General features: G+C 48.5%; 1 protein-coding gene across 1 annotated transcript in view; it reads left to right on the forward strand.

The window, feature by feature from the left end:
- The window catches only part of LOC149331933 (uncharacterized), a 75,227-nt gene that overhangs the window by 53,402 nt on the left and 4,744 nt on the right, over positions 1-17,081 (forward strand). The gene's annotated exons all lie outside the window — the stretch shown is intronic.

Genomic DNA, 17,081 nt, shown 5'->3' on the forward strand with positions numbered 1-17,081 from the left:
AGGAGTGCGCACGCTGCTGCAGGCACCGCAGAAGTCCGCAGCAACCTCACACTGACGAGACGTCCGAGAGACACTACGTGCACACGCTCTTTTTTTTTTTTTTTACTGGACGTTTTGTTCCATGAACGTTCATGAAAAACAAAACGTCCAGCAAACAAAAAAAGAAGGGTACGTGATGCCTTTCGGATGTCTGGCCGGTGTTTGGTTGCTATTGCGGACTTCTACGGTACGTGCAGCAGCATGTTGATACTGAAATGCATCCGAAAACGCTACGTACGGTTTTTTTTTAATGCACTCATATCCTGATGTTCCATAAAAAAAAAAGAGAAAAAGGGCGTCCGCAGTGTGATTCGTATTTCTGCCCAGTGTGTGCTTGCTGCGGTCTTTCAGGCACGTGCAGCAGCGTGCCCTTTCGTATCATAATATCTAGCACATTCATGACAGTACGCACAATACAGCGGCTGCACTCCTCATTGTCTCTCTCTGCACTGTCAACATCTTCGTGTCTTGTATTGTTGCTGTATTAGCGCGCGCACTGTACAACGTAAACTTCACTAGCTCTAGTTATTGCTTTGCCAGCTGGTCCATGTCGCCTTGCTACAACTGAGCAACGTAAGGTGCAGGCTGCAGACAATCATTGGAATTTACTCTCCTTGTGCGAATGGCTCACCACTTCCAATTATCACAGTCCGTTGCAACTCCCGAATTGATGGCCACTTGCCACAAAAGTCTGCGAGAATCCGGTAAGTGGAACCGTTAACACTTAGCGAGTCTTCTCTAATTACTGGCCTCCGTCTTGAATGCGCTACGTAGTTCTACATTGTGCAGTTCACGCGGTGCTACAGCAATATTGCATGTCACAAACATGGGGAAAGTGCAGAGAGAGTCGATGAGGACCGCAGCCACTGTAAACAATTTCCTTTTATGATGATCATTTTATATCGTTATACTAATAGGCATGCCGCTGCAAATACCATAATAGACCGCAGCGAGCACACATCAGAAAGACACTAGGCAGACCTTTTTTTTTTTTTTTACGGGACATCAGGATATGAGAGGATGCTAAAACAATTATCCAGGAACAAAAAACCAGACGCGTACGTCGCGTTTCCGGATGTCCGGTCGATGTACGCTCGCAGCTGTCCTCCACGGCACCTCCAGCACCGTGCCAATCAACGTCCTGCGGTCGCAATCAGTAGTTCCCCGCTGAATTTACTCAGAAGGGTTGAAATGCGGGCCAGTTGGTACATTGTAAACTGAGAAAAAAACCAGTCACACAAGACGACGGACAAGAAGAGAGTACACACCACAACGACTGGACTAACAACTGAAGTTTATTGGAAAATACATGGTCCGAGCAAGGCCAGCAGAGCATGCGCAACAGCATCATCACTAATCACTGCGCAAAAGAGACAAAGACAAGAAATCTAAACTATCGTGGACGATCTAAAAAAGCAAATTCTTTTTCAAGTAGGCGCACCGAAGTTGTGCTTATACAATCAGAGCCTAACAAACCGATATGATATGCCTCCAGTATTTCCCGCTCCTGTTTTCCCTTGCCTCTACCAAGAATGGTGGCATTGCTAAACAAAGGATAACAGCCACATTCATTGCAATGGCGAGGCAAGTTTGCACCGCCACCGGACCCCAGGGAGGAGTGATGCTCACGAAGCCGGTCATTAATACACCGGCCAGTTTGGCCGATGTAAACTCTCTCGCATGTGAGGGGGAACTTGTACACCACCTGTGCGACACATGTCGTGAAGCGATTCTCATGCTGCGTTGTGCAAACGTGGTTTCTTTCCCTGCCTCGAGAAATGCGCGAACACAGTCCCGACAGCTTGCAAGGAGCAGAGAACACCATGCTCACTCTCTGCTTGGCCGCCACTTTTTTCATGTTGTGGCTCACTTTATGCACGTACGGCATGACCTCGAACTTCTTTCGTTCAGTTGGCCCAACGTCAGTCCTCTTCGTGCGTCCTTTCTTGAGGTTCTGAAGCAGCGATTCAGCCACTGCCTTCAAAAGGGGTTTAGGGAACCCCGCGGCTTCCAAACCTTTGCATTGATTGTCAAGGCTGGTTTTGATGGTATGGTGACAGCTTTTTCCCAGTGCATTGCGGAAACAGTTCATCGCAATCCCTCTCTTTACAATCTTAGAGTGCGCAGAACCGAAAGGTAACAAAGCTTTCTTGCTTCTAGGCGAAAACATCCAGCATAAATGGCCATCGTCAAGGAATGTTAGTTGCAGTTCTAGGAACCTGATAGAATGATTGCTAGGCAGTTCATGAGTAAAATTAAGAGTGCGTGAAGAAGCTTTAAAAGCAGTCAAAACATCGTCTACTGCTGCGGGCAGAGTGTCATTAGGTGAAAGGTCTAAAAATACTAAAAAATCGTCCACGTACCTAAAAACTTTGCACACACGCTTGTCATGAAGTAAGTTTTGAAGTGTTCTGTCAAATTTTGCTAAAAATATCTGGGAAAGCACTGGGGCAACGCTAGAACCAATACATATTCCATTTTTCTGAAGGAACAAGGAACCTTTGAATTCAACAACAGTAGATGACAGGTAAAAAGATAACAACTCCAAAAAAGAATCAACCGGCATGCCACATGCGTTCTGAAAGTTCACAGGACTACAATAATCAATAAGATCACGCACGGCTGCAAAGAGTTCATCGTGGGGAATGCTGTAGAAGAGGTCCTCAATGTCAACCGAAAAAGCCGTGGTGGCACCGGGGATGCCGAGATTAAGTGCGTCAACAACCGCAGCCGAGCTGGCCACGCTATAAGGGTCCTGTACAGGAAGGGCCGTCAACTGCTGCTGAAGAAATTGGCTCACTACCTTCTGCCATGAACCATTCTCCGTAACGATGGCTCTCAGAGGGCAACCCACCTTGTGTGTTTTAGCTGAAAAGAACACTTGCAGGCGGTCACCCTTGCTTTTCATGACACCATTCGAAAGTTTCTCCAAGTTGTTTTCTTTCAGGAGCTTCATGGCGGCGGTCTTTATCCTTGAGGGCTTCCGACTAGTAGGCACGAAGTTCTTCGACACAGCAGCCAATGCCTTCTCTCCAAAAGACTTTGTCGGGAGGACCACGAAGCCACCTTCCTTGTCCGCTTGGAGGAGGGTCAGGTCATTTTCGATGAAGTGGTCGACAACTCGGTTTAGCGCTCGTTTGCTCTGCACTAACTGCTTGCCATCAACCTTCAAAAGAACGTCCACCCCTTCAGACAAACAGCGCTGTTTCTCATCCTTGTGTGCTTTATCAGCCAGCCGATGTACGGTGGCTAGCAGCTCATGGCTCCTTAAGTTTGGTGTGAGGCTGTACTTAGGGCCATTTTTCAGCAGGTCATCAACATCCTTGGGCACTGTCGCACCTTCCAGGTATACAACTGAGGCTCTGTTTTCCTTTGCCCGTTCTTTTTTTGGCAGATGCACCCTTCGTTCTGGAAGCGTTCTGGAATCAGCTGAGGGTGCATCTGCCAAAAAAAGAACGGGCAAAGGAAAACAGGGCCTCAGTTGTATACCTGGAAGGTGCGACAGTGCCCAAGGATGTTGATGACCTGCTGAAAAATGGCCCTAAGTACAGCCTCACACGAAACTTAAGGAGCCATGAGCTGCTAGCCACCGTACATCGGCTGGCTGATAAAGCACACAAGGATGAGAAACAGCGCTGTTTGTCTGAAGGGGTGGACGTTCTTTTGAAGGTTGATGGCAAGCAGTTAGTGCAGAGCAAACGAGCGCTAAACCGAGTTGTCGACCACTTCATCGAAAATGACCTGACCTTCCTCCAAGCGGACAAGGAAGGTGGCTTCGTGGTCCTCCCGACAAAGTCTTTTGGAGAGAAGGCATTGGCTGCTGTGTCGAAGAACTTCGTGCCTACTAGTCGGAAGCCCTCAAGGATAAAGACCGCCGCCATGAAGCTCCTGAAAGAAAACAACTTGGAGAAACTTTCGAATGGTATCATGAAAAGCAAGGGTGACCGCCTGCAAGTGTTCTTTTCAGCTAAAACACACAAGGTGGGTTGCCCTCTGAGAGCCATCGTTACGGAGAATGGTTCATGGCAGAAGGTAGTGAGCCAATTTCTTCAGCAGCAGTTGACGGCCCTTCCTGTACAGGACCCTTATAGCGTGGCCAGCTCGGCTGCGGTTGTTGACGCACTTAATCTCGGCATCCCCGGTGCCACCACGGCTTTTTCGGTTGACATTGAGGACCTCTTCTACAGCATTCCCCACGATGAACTCTTTGCAGCCGTGCGTGATCTTATTGATTATTGTAGTCCTGTGAACTTTCAGAACGCATGTGGCATGCCGGTTGATTCTTTTTTGGAGTTGTAATCTTTTTACCTGTCATCTACTGTTGTTGAATTCAAAGGTTCCTTGTTCCTTCAGAAAAATGGAATATGTATTGGTTCTAGCGTTGCCCCAGTGCTTTCCCAGATATTTTTAGCAAAATTTGACAGAACACTTCAAAACTTACTTCATGACAAGCGTGTGTGCAAAGTTTTTAGGTACGTAGACGATTTTTTAGTATTTTTAGACCTTTCACCTAATGACACTCTGCCCGCAGCAGTAGACGATGTTTTGACTGCTTTTAAAGCTTCTTCACGCACTCTTAATTTTACTCATGAACTCCCTAGCAATCATTCTATCAGGTTCCTAGAACTGCAACTAACATTCCTTGACGATGGCCATTTATGCTGGATGTTTTCGCCTAGAAGCAAGAAAGCTTTGTTACCTTTCGGTTCTGCGCACTCTAAGATTGTAAAGAGAGGGATTGCGATGAACTGTTTCCGCAATGCACTGGGAAAAAGCTGTCACCATACCATCAAAACCAGCCTTGACAATCAATGCAAAGGTTTGGAAGCCGCGGGGTTCCCTAAACCCCTTTTGAAGGCAGTGGCTGAATCGCTGCTTCAGAACCTCAAGAAAGGACGCACGAAGAGGACTGACGTTGGGCCAACTGAACGAAAGAAGTTCGAGGTCATGCCGTACGTGCATAAAGTGAGCCACAACATGAAAAAAGTGGCGGCCAAGCAGAGAGTGAGCATGGTGTTCTCTGCTCCTTGCAAGCTGTCGGGACTGTGTTCGCGCATTTCTCGAGGCAGGGAAAGAAACCACGTTTGCACAACGCAGCATGAGAATCGCTTCACGACATGTGTCGCACAGGTGGTGTACAAGTTCCCCCTCACATGCGAGAGAGTTTACATCGGCCAAACTGGCCGGTGTATTAATGACCGGCTTCGTGAGCATCACTCCTCCCTGGGGTCCGGTGGCGGTGCAAACTTGCCTCGCCATTGCAATGAATGTGGCTGTTATCCTTTGTTTAGCAATGCCACCATTCTTGGTAGAGGCAAGGGAAAACAGGAGCGGGAAATACTGGAGGCATATCATATCGGTTTGTTAGGCTCTGATTGTATAAGCACAACTTCGGTGCGCCTACTTGAAAAAGAATTTGCTTTTTTAGATCGTCCACGATAGTTTAGATTTCTTGTCTTTGTCTCTTTTGCGCAGTGATTAGTGATGATGCTGTTGCGCATGCTCTGCTGGCCTTGCTCGGACCATGTATTTTCCAATAAACTTCAGTTGTTAGTCCAGTCGTTGTGGTGTGTACTCTCTTCTTGTCCGTCGTCTTGTGTGACTGGTTTTTTTCTCAGTTTGAATTTACTCATGCAGCGCAGTCGTCTCGCGTACACCGTATCCTTGGTTTGGCCCGTGGAAACCCGTTTTTCTCGCGCCGACATTCCGCCGCTTCGATTTTGCACTTTCTGCATGTTTAACCTCCATAGCAACTCCTTCGCTCTAGAGAAGCCTGCAGGCAGTGGTGCGCAGCTGCCGGGAAACTAGCAAAACGCGACCGCGAAGGATGTATATAGTGAGTGTTCAACTTCAGACTTTACACATCTTTTTTTCTTCTAAAATAGGCTTTCTGTGTTCAAAAAACACTTTTTTCGCACTGTCGGCGGTGTAGTACATCAGAATGCAGCTACTACGTGCTATCTAGCAAGACGATAAACCAATATTCAATAGCTATCTTCTAAACTGTTACTGTTACGAACCTTGATTATTAAAGGTGCAGTGAAGAAAAATCTGAACACGTTCCGAGCATTGTTAGAAGCTGCGACTTATTGCCTTGTGTGGCCGATTTCTCTAATTCAATCGAATTAACGTCCGGCTCCCGCCATTATTTCTTGACTTCTCCCCCGTACGGTGGGCGTAGTCGACCAATGCGTGGAGTGCCTTCAGCCAGTCCCGTGGAAGCTTTGCTTTCGCTTTATTTTGTCTTTTTGGTTTCCGCGAATAAATAGTTTCATTCGCAGATAATATAGTCGCAAAATACGCGCGGACTATTTGCTACTATACTCCGTCTCACTACATGTTTGCAGCACTACGAAAGGTAGAGCTCTCTCGTCCAATCAGCATGGCGCGCACTAGATTAGTGTGTTCCTACGCGCCTGTTGCTCGATCCACCTGGCTGGACATCAGGTGGCTCGTTCCATATAAAAGAAGGCGTACTGCTAATTAGCTTCTTTCTACATCTAGCAGGGGGCGCTTGATGTCTGTTTATTTTTGTACAGGCAGACGTCCGTTCCAGACGCACTGGCCCCACTTTTTCTTTTTTTTTTCTGTCGCCACCTGTTTGTATCATTTCCTCTGTTGTGACGTCACAGTTATTTTCAATGTTCCTGCTATGTTTAAATGAATTTATTTATTCCAGCATGGCCACTACACTATTAAGCAAATGCAAGGGTCAAATGCAGGCCGGGGCAACCGAATGTCGATGTTGGCGAAATGCAAAACCCCATGCGCTGCGTTAAAGTCAACGCACAAGCGGTCAAAATTAATCCGGAGCCGTCTGCTACGGTGTCTGCAATATCTCATGAGAGACGCTGCGAGGGTACTCCGACTTTCGCGCGTACGTTAGCACATTAATGGGGCTCATCACAACTCCACTCAACTCTGCTGGTTTGTGTCGTCGTCCAGGTTGACAACAACAGATGGTCCTTGGTCAACAGCATCGTCAATGACATGGTCCAGTTTCCTCATCCCATCTTCCTCACTAATAGCATGCTGCACGTAATTCTTCCATTTCTCAGTAGTCACTTGCATGATGCCTTGCCAAACCAGAGGCTCCACGTCTTAGAGCTTAAGCGTCTTGTTTTGACTGGCGACGAAGCCCTTGACATCGCTCCAAACAAACTCTATCGGGTTCGATTGGCAGTGGTAGGGTGGCAGGCGCACATCGAGACGGCCAGCAGCTTCGGCGCTGCAGTCCACACGGTATCGGTCCCCACCTGTGTTCACGTTGTTGCCAAACTTCATGAGCTCGGCCTTCACCCTGTCGCTACTCCACGCGACCCGTTTTCCAGGTCTATGTCTTTTTTTGAGGCTACTCATCCGCCGCACTTTATCCTCCTTCACAGAATGATATGGCGCGTTGTCCATCGGTGTAACGCAGCCGTCTTCTTCAGGGACAACATTCGGCCCGCCTTCAACGTCTGCGTTGTCCACTGGTAAAGCGTTCGCTCGCTCACCTGAGTGAGTTTTACCCTCCTCTTGGTGAGCGCATTCGTACTTGAACTGCCCCCGTTCTCGACACGAAGCACTTCAAGAAGCCAACTGCGATGGTCTGCTTAGAAAAACAGCGCACTGTCGGTGTAGGGCACACTGACGACACAACCGACTCGGCCGGCGCCATGTTGGAAAATGGCGATGCATCACTACCTCGCAGCAAGCCTCCGCAGAGCTGTGTTCGTACGGGCTTTGTTAATTTCACCAGTGATTGAAGCACTCTATACCACCTAAATCTACCAGTCCACATTATGGTTTGGTTTGGTTTATGGGGTTTAACGTCCCAAAGTGACTAAGGCTATGAGAGACGCCGTAGTGGAGGGCTCCCGAAATTTCGACCACCTGGGGTTCTTTAACGTGCACTGACATAGCACAGTACACGGGCCTCGGATTTCTCCTCCAAAGAAATTCAGCCGCCGCGGCCGGGATCGAACCCACGTCTTTCGGGCCAGCAGCCGAGCACCATAGCCACTGAGCCACCGCGGCGGCTTAGTCCACATTACGCTTTCAATTGCTGTGCTCATTGTTTGATTAATAGTCCTACACTGCTCAAATATTCGAGGGACTATTTTTTGTGTTCCTGCAGCCCTGATTGGACGAGAGTGCTCTGCCTTCCGTAGTGCTGCAAACAACTTGTGAGACGAAGCATACGTATTACTCCGCCGATGGCACAGCGGCAAGCCGCCACGGCACTGGGTGGCGCGTTGGTCGACTCCGCCCACCGTACGGGAGAATTCAAAACAAAAAAAAAAGGTGGGAGCCGGACGTTAATTTGATTTAATTAGGGAAATCGACCACACAGGGCAATAAATCGCAGTTTCTAAGAATGCGAGAAGCGTGTAGATTGAGTTCCCGCGGCAAAAAGACGAGTTCAGATTTCGCTTCACTGCACCTTTAAGAGGCCTGCAGCCCACAGTAGCATCCAAAGTTTTTACAATAATAACGGCTACTCTCAGCGCTGTGGCACAACAAACGTTGTCTGTTTCGACGTCTTACATGCACTAGGGAGTTTGCTGTGCCTCCAAGCTTCTTGAAAGATCGTGCATTTTGCCTCGATGTAGCCACGTAACTCGTCGAAATAGCCAAGATTTGTTGGCCCACACCCTCGAGGGTAAGCGTATTTTCGAAATTATAAAAACTGATGTAGAAATTACGATAGGCTACAGGGGTCTCAATAACTAAGCAGCCTACTAGTAAGTCAGTTCGGAGCTGACACTTACACTCACCCGATTATTCGGGCCAGTTGCTATAGCATTTTCGAAATGTAAACGTTACCTTTGACAGAACGAGCACTCGGTTTCCATTACTTATTCTTCAGGCGGGAAAAGCATTTGTAGCATGGTGTTAGTAACAACTTTACTTTCAAGCAAAAAATAAAGTGAAATCAGCTCTTTCCAGGTTGTTGGTTGGGTGGACGATTAGGTTTTCCGTGATTTGCTGAGGGTGTTGTCCAGAGGAGGGGGGGGGGGGGGGGGGCTTGGGATGTATCTGCCTGTGTTTGTGGAGGATAGCCAGCAGTACAACGGGCTTCAGACAGTTCTTGTAGAGTGTTACGGACCCACATGCGGAGGAGCCTGTTGGTTGAAGTCCCTTGAGGCGGATTTAGGCCCGATTTGTCATCAGCATCAGCCTGACTACGCCCACTGCAGGACAAAGGCCGCTCCCATGTCTCTCCAATTTACCCTGTCCTTTCCCAGCTGCGGCCACCGTATTACTACACATTTCTTGATCTCATCCTCCCACTTAACTTTCTGCAACCCCCTGCTGAGCTTGCCTTCTCTTAGAATCCACTCCGTTACCCATCAGGGCCAGCGGTTATCTTGCCTTCGCATTACATGCCCATTTCTGCCTCTTGATTTCGACTAGAATGTCATTAACCCGCGTTTGTTCCCTCGCCCGCTTCCGATTTGTTAACGTCACGCCTATTATTTTTCTTTGCATAGCTCGCTGCGTTGTCTTTAAGCTGCACTCTCTTTGTTACCCTCCACGCTTCTGCCCCATAGGTGAGTACCGGTAAGATACATTGGTTGTAGACTTCTCTCTTGAGGGGTATTGGTAAACTGCCATCTGCGCTTCACCTCATTCTTATTCTTCTAGTTAGTTCCCTCTCATGATCATGATCAGCTGTCACTACCTGCCCTAAACAGCCATATTTTCTTCCTAGACGGTTGAGTATAACTCATTGATCATACTTTGCAGTTCATACCCTGATCGACTTAGCAAGGCAATATCATCAGCGAATCGCAGATTACTAAGGTATTCTCCGCTAAATCTTATCCCCATCTGTTCACATTCCGGGCCCCGGAATACCTCCTGTAAACATGCGGTTAATAGCATAGGCGAGATCGTCTCTCGCTGTCTTATTAGCACGTTTACGATGTGGGAATCCTGGCCTTCCGCCGTCGCCTTTGCGCGGCTGTGCCGGCCTCCCGCGTTGTTTCTCCTCTTTCCCTTGCTCCCGCCACAGGCGGTGGAGAGGCGGCTGGGTGACTAATCACTGTCATTTGGCCACAGCTCCGCCCCGGCTCCCCAACGGCCTTTGCCATTGGCGCCTTTTGGCGGGAATTTGGGACCCGCTTTGGGGGCCGCGCACCGCGCGACCGTCCGAGCGGGGCCGAGAGAGAGATCCCTCCGAGACAGCGAAAGGTGCGTACGTTACTGTTTGTCCCTGCCGGCCTTTGCCGCTCGGACCAGTGCTTACTCGAGCTCGCCCGCACGTGTCCTCTGACCTGCAGCGGCTCGAGCCTGTCCAGCGGGGTCCAGCGACCTCAGACAGGCGTACCTTGCGTTGATTGCCCACTCTCTCTCGCAACCGGCCCAACGGTCGACACGAGAGGGAGATCACAGCACTGCCGCGGGGACATTCTCCTGCAGCGGCGTGCTAGCGGCGCGCATTACTCGAGTCGCTTCGTGCGCGCAGCGGAGCCTTGCTCCTCGCGCGCCCCCGGGACGGGGTGACTATTGAGTGTTTGTGTACCTGCTGAAGGAAGACGTGCATAAACGTCTCCTTTGTGAACTTGGAGGCCTATTTCTTTGCGGCGAATCGCTCTCCTCCCAGCGGAGGTTGAGTGCGCCGCATCGGTGTCCCAGTGTGTGTGTGGTGACGGCTGATCGGGGCCCTTGGCTCGCGCGAAGCTCGAACCCGCGGTGGGTGGTGGCCTGTGTCCACTTAGAAACCCACAACTCTTTCCTCTTCTATCTTTGTGAGGTGGAATATAGGGCAGTGAGTATACCATTCTGCTAATCACGAATGCTTGTTTGGTATTTTTTTGATTAGCCTGATGCTTTGATGTGTCATGACCGTGTGTTTGGACAAACGTTTCCAGATGCGGAGTTTCTGTACCTCCGATACTGGGAGGCCGTCGACCGTCACTTGTATAGAGGGTTTTCCCTTTTTGTGACGGCCCGCAGTCGGGTGGAGCAGCAGGATTCGGTCAGCGAGTGTGCAAGGCCTATACAGGCCACGCAGTCCGTACCGCTTCCGCTTGGAGGCTTTCCTCCATTTCGCTGGAATTTTGCCGTGGTCGTCTGCGTAGGAGTGGGATCCGCTCTAATTTTCGGCCCATGGGTATGGGAGTGGTGTCGAAGAGTAGTGGAGATAAAACTCAGCCTTGAGATGTGCCCCTGCTTTCTAGAGCTAACGAGGGGGATTGTGTGGACCCAAACCATATCTCCGCAGTCCTAGTTACTCATAAAGGCGGTTAAATACGCGTGTGTTCTAGCCCCTACACCTCAGTAAGATAGTGCGTTTAGTTTGGTTTCGTGCGTCTGCCGTGTCTCAGGTGTAGAATTTCTTCTGAGTAGGGGTGTGCGAATATTCGAAAATTTCGAATATAATTCAAATATTATTTTTTTATTAATCGTGTTCGATTCGAAATCCACATATTCGTGTTGTTTCGATTATTCGACACGACGCGAATATTCGTATCTAGCCGAATATTCTACTGCGAGCACCGGCGTTCATTTCGGTCCGCAAGTCCTATCGACAGAGACATAACAACATGGCGGCGCCCAGAGCAATGCGTAACGTTGGGTTCTAGGCACTACAGTTGTGCCATGCAGTAGCTGACTGCACTGGTGAACTTTTTTGTGGCTATACCTGCGAAGCTGGTATAGTCAGAGCAGTGCACGAAATACCTCTCAATACGAGCCAGTTCAGTGCCAATTGAGAGGGCATTTTCTGTAGCTGGAGAAGTTGTTTCAGCTAGAAGGGAACTACTTTTGCCTGACCAAGTAGAGCAGCCGACAACCTTTTATGTTCATCCCAGCAACGCGCTTTTGTGCTTATGGCAAGCTAGCCTTGATCAATGCTGTGTCCTAGCCACCTTCTCTGATATTTTCACTCTTCTAAGAACAGTGCTCGAGACTGATACTTTTTGTGCAGCCACACGCACCTTTCGTGCTCATTTCATCACTGATAGTTGAACTGTGATGTTCTTGGGTGCTCAAATAAATGTTTTGTAGTGGTTAAATGTGTCTGTCCTTGATTATTCGTATTCGATTCGTATTCGAAAAATTTGATATTCGCACACCCCTAATTCTGAGATTTGAAGCATCACGTCCTGCGTCGTGTACAGTTTGCTTCTAAATCCCAGCCTCGCATGGGGGAAGAGGCTGTGTTTTTGCATGTGGGTTTGGAAACGGCCGAGGATAGCGTGTTCGTACAGTTTTCCTAGGCACGAGGTGACCGACATGGAACGGAGGCTTGCCAATTGAACTGGTTTACCTGGTTTTAGAATAAAGGTGACCTTAGCGTAGGTCCATTCCGGGAGGGGGTGCCCCTCTCCAGTGTTCATCGAAAAGCTTGGTTACGGCTTGAACCAAATTTTCGTCCAGGTTCAGTAATGTTTTGTTGGTGATTTTATCCGCGCCCGGCGCCGACATGGTGCGCAGCTTGTGCATACCTACTCTCACTTCCCTTGTCGATATGTCTTCGTCAAACACGGGGTTCAGAGGGCTTGAGTATTTGAGGGGTAGGCTTCTAGCTGTGGTTGTGAGATACCCGTCTTTTAAGTTTTGGATCAAAGCGCTGTCTTCCACAGTTAATTTCTTGGCGCTGCGATTTACGTTACGTTGTTGGGAGTCTTTAGTGTTTTTTGCTTCTAAGAAACAACGTAGAAGCTTCCACGTGTTTTTCAGTCCCAGATTTGCAACCGCATGGAAGCAAATCTGGATTTGCTTCCATGCGGTTGCAAATCTGGTCCCACTGTTGACGGGTTAGGTGTACTGCGTGTGCTTCAATCTTTTTCCTAAGGCTGCTATCCTTAGTTTAAGAGGCCGTGTTTGTTTTTCAGCCATCTTATTTGCATACTGGAGTGTGTTTCCCACATGTGGACAAGTCTGCTGTCCACGATTTTCGTTTCCCGATTACTCGGGATGTGGCACTTCCGACGTCCTATGTGAGTGCATTCACCCAGTTTGCAAGGTTCTCTATCTCAGTAGTGGATTTCTTCCGGAGATTCCTGACTTTATCCCAGTCTGTGATTTTTAGTGTCCTTTTTACAGAGGGAGAGATTGCCTTCAGTGCGGAAGTTGTTTGAATGTTGTAGTCGTCGCTGCCTAGGGAGGTCTGCGTGTTGGTTCACAAACACTGTGCGATGTTTTTGGTGATCGTGGGATTGGGCTGGTGTTTAGCTGCGCGCTGTTGTGTATCGTTAACGGGTTAGGGCCTCATTTTGCATTAATGTCCAGTGTTGCGATTCTTTTCTGCACTTTTGCTTGTAACCCCAGCTTACGTTTCTTGCGCTAAAATCTCCTCGGGTTCTTCGCGCGGTTGTTTAGCACTTTTGTAATAACCGCAAGCGGAGGGGGCGAAGGGGGGGGGGGGGGGGCTCCGCTGCTTTTTGGCGCGCTGTACGTGTTGAGGATGAACAAGCTGGGGCTTCTTCTGCTTTGGGACGGAGGGGGAGATGCAACGGTTTGTCTGATGTTGCCATCAGACCTCGGGATGCATCGGGCGGTTGGTGTGTGTATAGTGTTTTATGGCGCACAGGCAATTAAGGCCATCATGCGCCAAGCATACGGTGTTACGAAAATTTTTCCGCTGAATTTTATAGAAAAGTGAAGAATCATCGGTGGTGTAGGGGGCCTAAAACGTTAGTGCGACCTAGTGATCACATAGGAAAGAATTTCTAGAAATGGCTAATATTAAAACCTTTAAAGGGGGTTGGACACCTCAGCAGCTATCCTTGTTGTCTTGTTTTGTTAGCAGGAATTGGTCCGTAAGGTGTGTGTGGCCTATTCGGAGATGACAGAGAACCACTTGCTTGAAACGTTCCTGCTGCACACATGACTTCCATTCACCCTAAAGCTATCTTTACCAAGCGCAGTTTGCTATTTACTTCATTTTTCAAAGGCGAATGGCCTTTTTTTTCTTAATTTACGTTGTACTAAATTCGTGCAATCCTTAAATGGTATACATTGTTTATTTTGTCTTCCCACAAGCTTCAGCAGCGCACAAATCTGCTCTGTCGTTGCCTTTCATTCTGACATGACTGGGGACCCAGCATAATTTTGTCTTTTGCTATGTTGTGAATGGTGTCACCCAGTGACGGAGTGATTGCACTTCTAGAGTGAAGAGATGTCAGTACCATTAGGGGGCCTGTGTAAATAATACTGTTCGTGAGATTCTCGTTTACTATTTTTCCTGCAGCTGCACAAATGTCAGGACAGCGCCCGTCCTGTGTTTTTCGTGTTACTTCTGTCCTCGTTCCGTAGCGCTGTTGTGAATCTATTTGTCAGGTAATGTGTCCTGTATATTGAGATTCTGGCATATCTCTTCGAATCGCAATACCAGTGGCCAGGTAGCTTGCGGTTTGTGGGTAAATAATATTCAACAACGACATTTCGCCACAACTGGATAGTATATATCTTTTGGTAGCGATTCTTCTGTATTCAAGGGAGGTTTCATTTATTTCTGCACAGAGGTTGACTATGGGAGTTGTTCTGTATGCGCCACATGAGAGCGCTAGGCCTCAGTTTTGTACTCGATCCAATTTTTACGGCATGACAGACCTGCCCAACCGTACAGTGAACCCATAATCTAATAAGGAACGTACCAAACTGACAGTTGCAGGCGGAGTGCTCAGGCGGTCGCATTTATGATAAGGACATCAGCTTTATCTTGTTGTGTTTTGATGAGAAAGTGGTAGGAAAGGTGATAACTCAGTCGGCTGGTGATTCGGGCGTCTGTCATGTTAAGGGTTCCCCTCTTCGACAGGCCGTGATTGCATATAGCAAATCTGCGAATTAAGCCTGCCGTTAATTTCGGTTCCCTTGTCTAGGAGTTCTATATGAGGGTGGCACCCAAAGTGTCTTGTATATATAGAGGCCAAGGATTCCGAGTCTGTTGGCCAGGGGTGTGTCGCAGTGTATGCGTAGAACCCGAGGAAGTTGTCTGATCACGTGGAGTGATCATTTGAATGGAAAACACTTAAGGCCCATAAAGGTCAGTTTCGAAGTGATAATATCAATTGTATATTGTAAAGTATTTTATGCCTCTCCTATGGAGCCTTTTGTCGTCCATGAAGTGGTGTCGTAGGTGTATAGTGCCGCGCGGAGGTCAGGTATGATAGTGGGCTAACGCTATTTTCAGTAGGAGGGAGCAGAGAACTGCACCTTGTGGAGTGTCACCTTTATTAACCCTCCCAATCCAGAACACTCCACAAGGTGCAGTTCCTGGCTAAACAACTCACCAACATACCTGACCTGGATGGGGACGGATGTTCTTCTTGTTGTACATTGCCCCCCCCCCCCCCCCCCCCCACTGTAATGCCACGGCGCTGTGGGTTCCTTACTAAATAAATAAATAAATAGATGGTATAGTGCTGGCTGGAAAACATGTTCAAACAGTTTTTTCACGCAACTGATGAGGGAGACAGGGCAAAGGTTTCGGAGGATGACTGCCTTGCTGGGTTTGGGAATAAAAGTGATGTGTGCATGTTTCCAGGTGGAGGGCAGCGCTCCATCAGTTCCTAAAGTGAGGTGTCGTCAAGGTTGCGGAGGACCTTGTGTGTTATGTGGTCTGGTCCGGGGGCTGTTGGGCGGCGTATGGTAATCAGTGATCGTTCGACTTCATCAAGGGTGTTGTCCTTGTCGAGGTTCGGATTAGGCCGAGGGGGCCCAGGACAAGTGATTCCGTCCCAATCGATAGAATTGTTTTCGCAGTGCATATGTCTTGTAGAGTTCGGTTGATGTCAGTGCCCTTTTTGTAGATCAAGGTAGCGAGACGGTTCTCGCAATCACAAAGAGAACAAGGAAGAGGAAAGCCTCAGGGTGCTTGCCAGCGTTTCGGCAAGAAGACTTCGTATGGCCCAGGTGAACAGAAGCCCCCTTCCCCTTCCTTGTTCACTTTGTGTCTTTTGTAGATCAAATTGAATAATCTTCTTGACTCGTTTGCTGGGGGTGTGTAAAGCTTGCTCAATCCTACTCGCCCAGGGAGCTGGTTCTGGTGCAAGATGAGAGCCAAGTTTGTCTCGCTCTCTGAGGAGTTGAGTGCTTTGGGTTATTGGAGTTTAACGTGCCAAAGCGACTCAGGCTATGAGGGACGCCGTAGTGAAGGGCTCCGGAAATTTCGACCACCTGGGGTTCTTTAATGTGCACTGACATATCACGGAAGAGAACAGTGGGGAAGAAATATTTTGGTTTTGAATGTATGGGTAGTAATAAAGATGGGGAGGTTGCTGCCGAGATAATCTGCTAAGACACCCTGTGGCTTAACCAAGACGTGCGGGCTTGCATATGTAAGCAAGGTCACCGAGGGCCCGCATGTAACACGTGCCGATTCTTGCGGGTGTGTTTAGGTTTGTGTCGGTGTACTGTTTATAACTGGTAAGGTTTAAGGAGTGAGGATGGCTGTGTGATGTGTGGGTGCTGTCACCGAATAACATTTAAATGGGTTATGACTGCGTTTTTCAGACTCATTTTGTTCGCTATGACTCTCGGAACAACTGGGAATGAGGTCATTTGGTGCAACGAGTAATTTGTAATTGAATTTTTAAAACTTGTGCTGTACCGTGTGGTAGTCAGGTAAGAATAACGCGCTCGCGATTCATGACGCCGTGAACCAACGCTCACGTGCTTTCTCTCAACTGAACGAGTGAACTGCGCACTCCTCGTAACGAGCGTAGGGGAGTGGGTGGCTCGCTGTTCGGGATAGGAGTGCTGAGGGTAAAGGGGGGGGAGTGACGGCAGGGGGACAAAGGCAACAGAGGTCCGTGTCCTTCCCTTTTCTGTCTACTGCCGATCTCGGCGGCTTAACTGTAATGTGTCAAGGTGATTTTGCATCGGTTTTCCACCAGACGGCGGCGCTGTCGGGGGAGGGGCTTAGAGTCAACTTCAAATTGCAATTTTTAGCTAAAATGCCCAAGTAGAGCCCTGCTTCTTTTTTTAAGTATGCATAACAACGGTCGTGGCTAGAACGCCACGATTTGTTGGGAGATCATAAATGACCCCTTTAATGTACAGGTTGCTTGTTCCTGCGTAACTGCGTTTGGTGTGGAATTCTTCTG

This window comes from Amblyomma mixtum, chromosome 8 (genome assembly GCF_055824585.1).
Source record: "Amblyomma mixtum isolate Tamu chromosome 8, ASM5582458v1, whole genome shotgun sequence".
Taxonomy (NCBI): Eukaryota; Metazoa; Arthropoda; class Arachnida; order Ixodida; family Ixodidae; genus Amblyomma; species Amblyomma mixtum.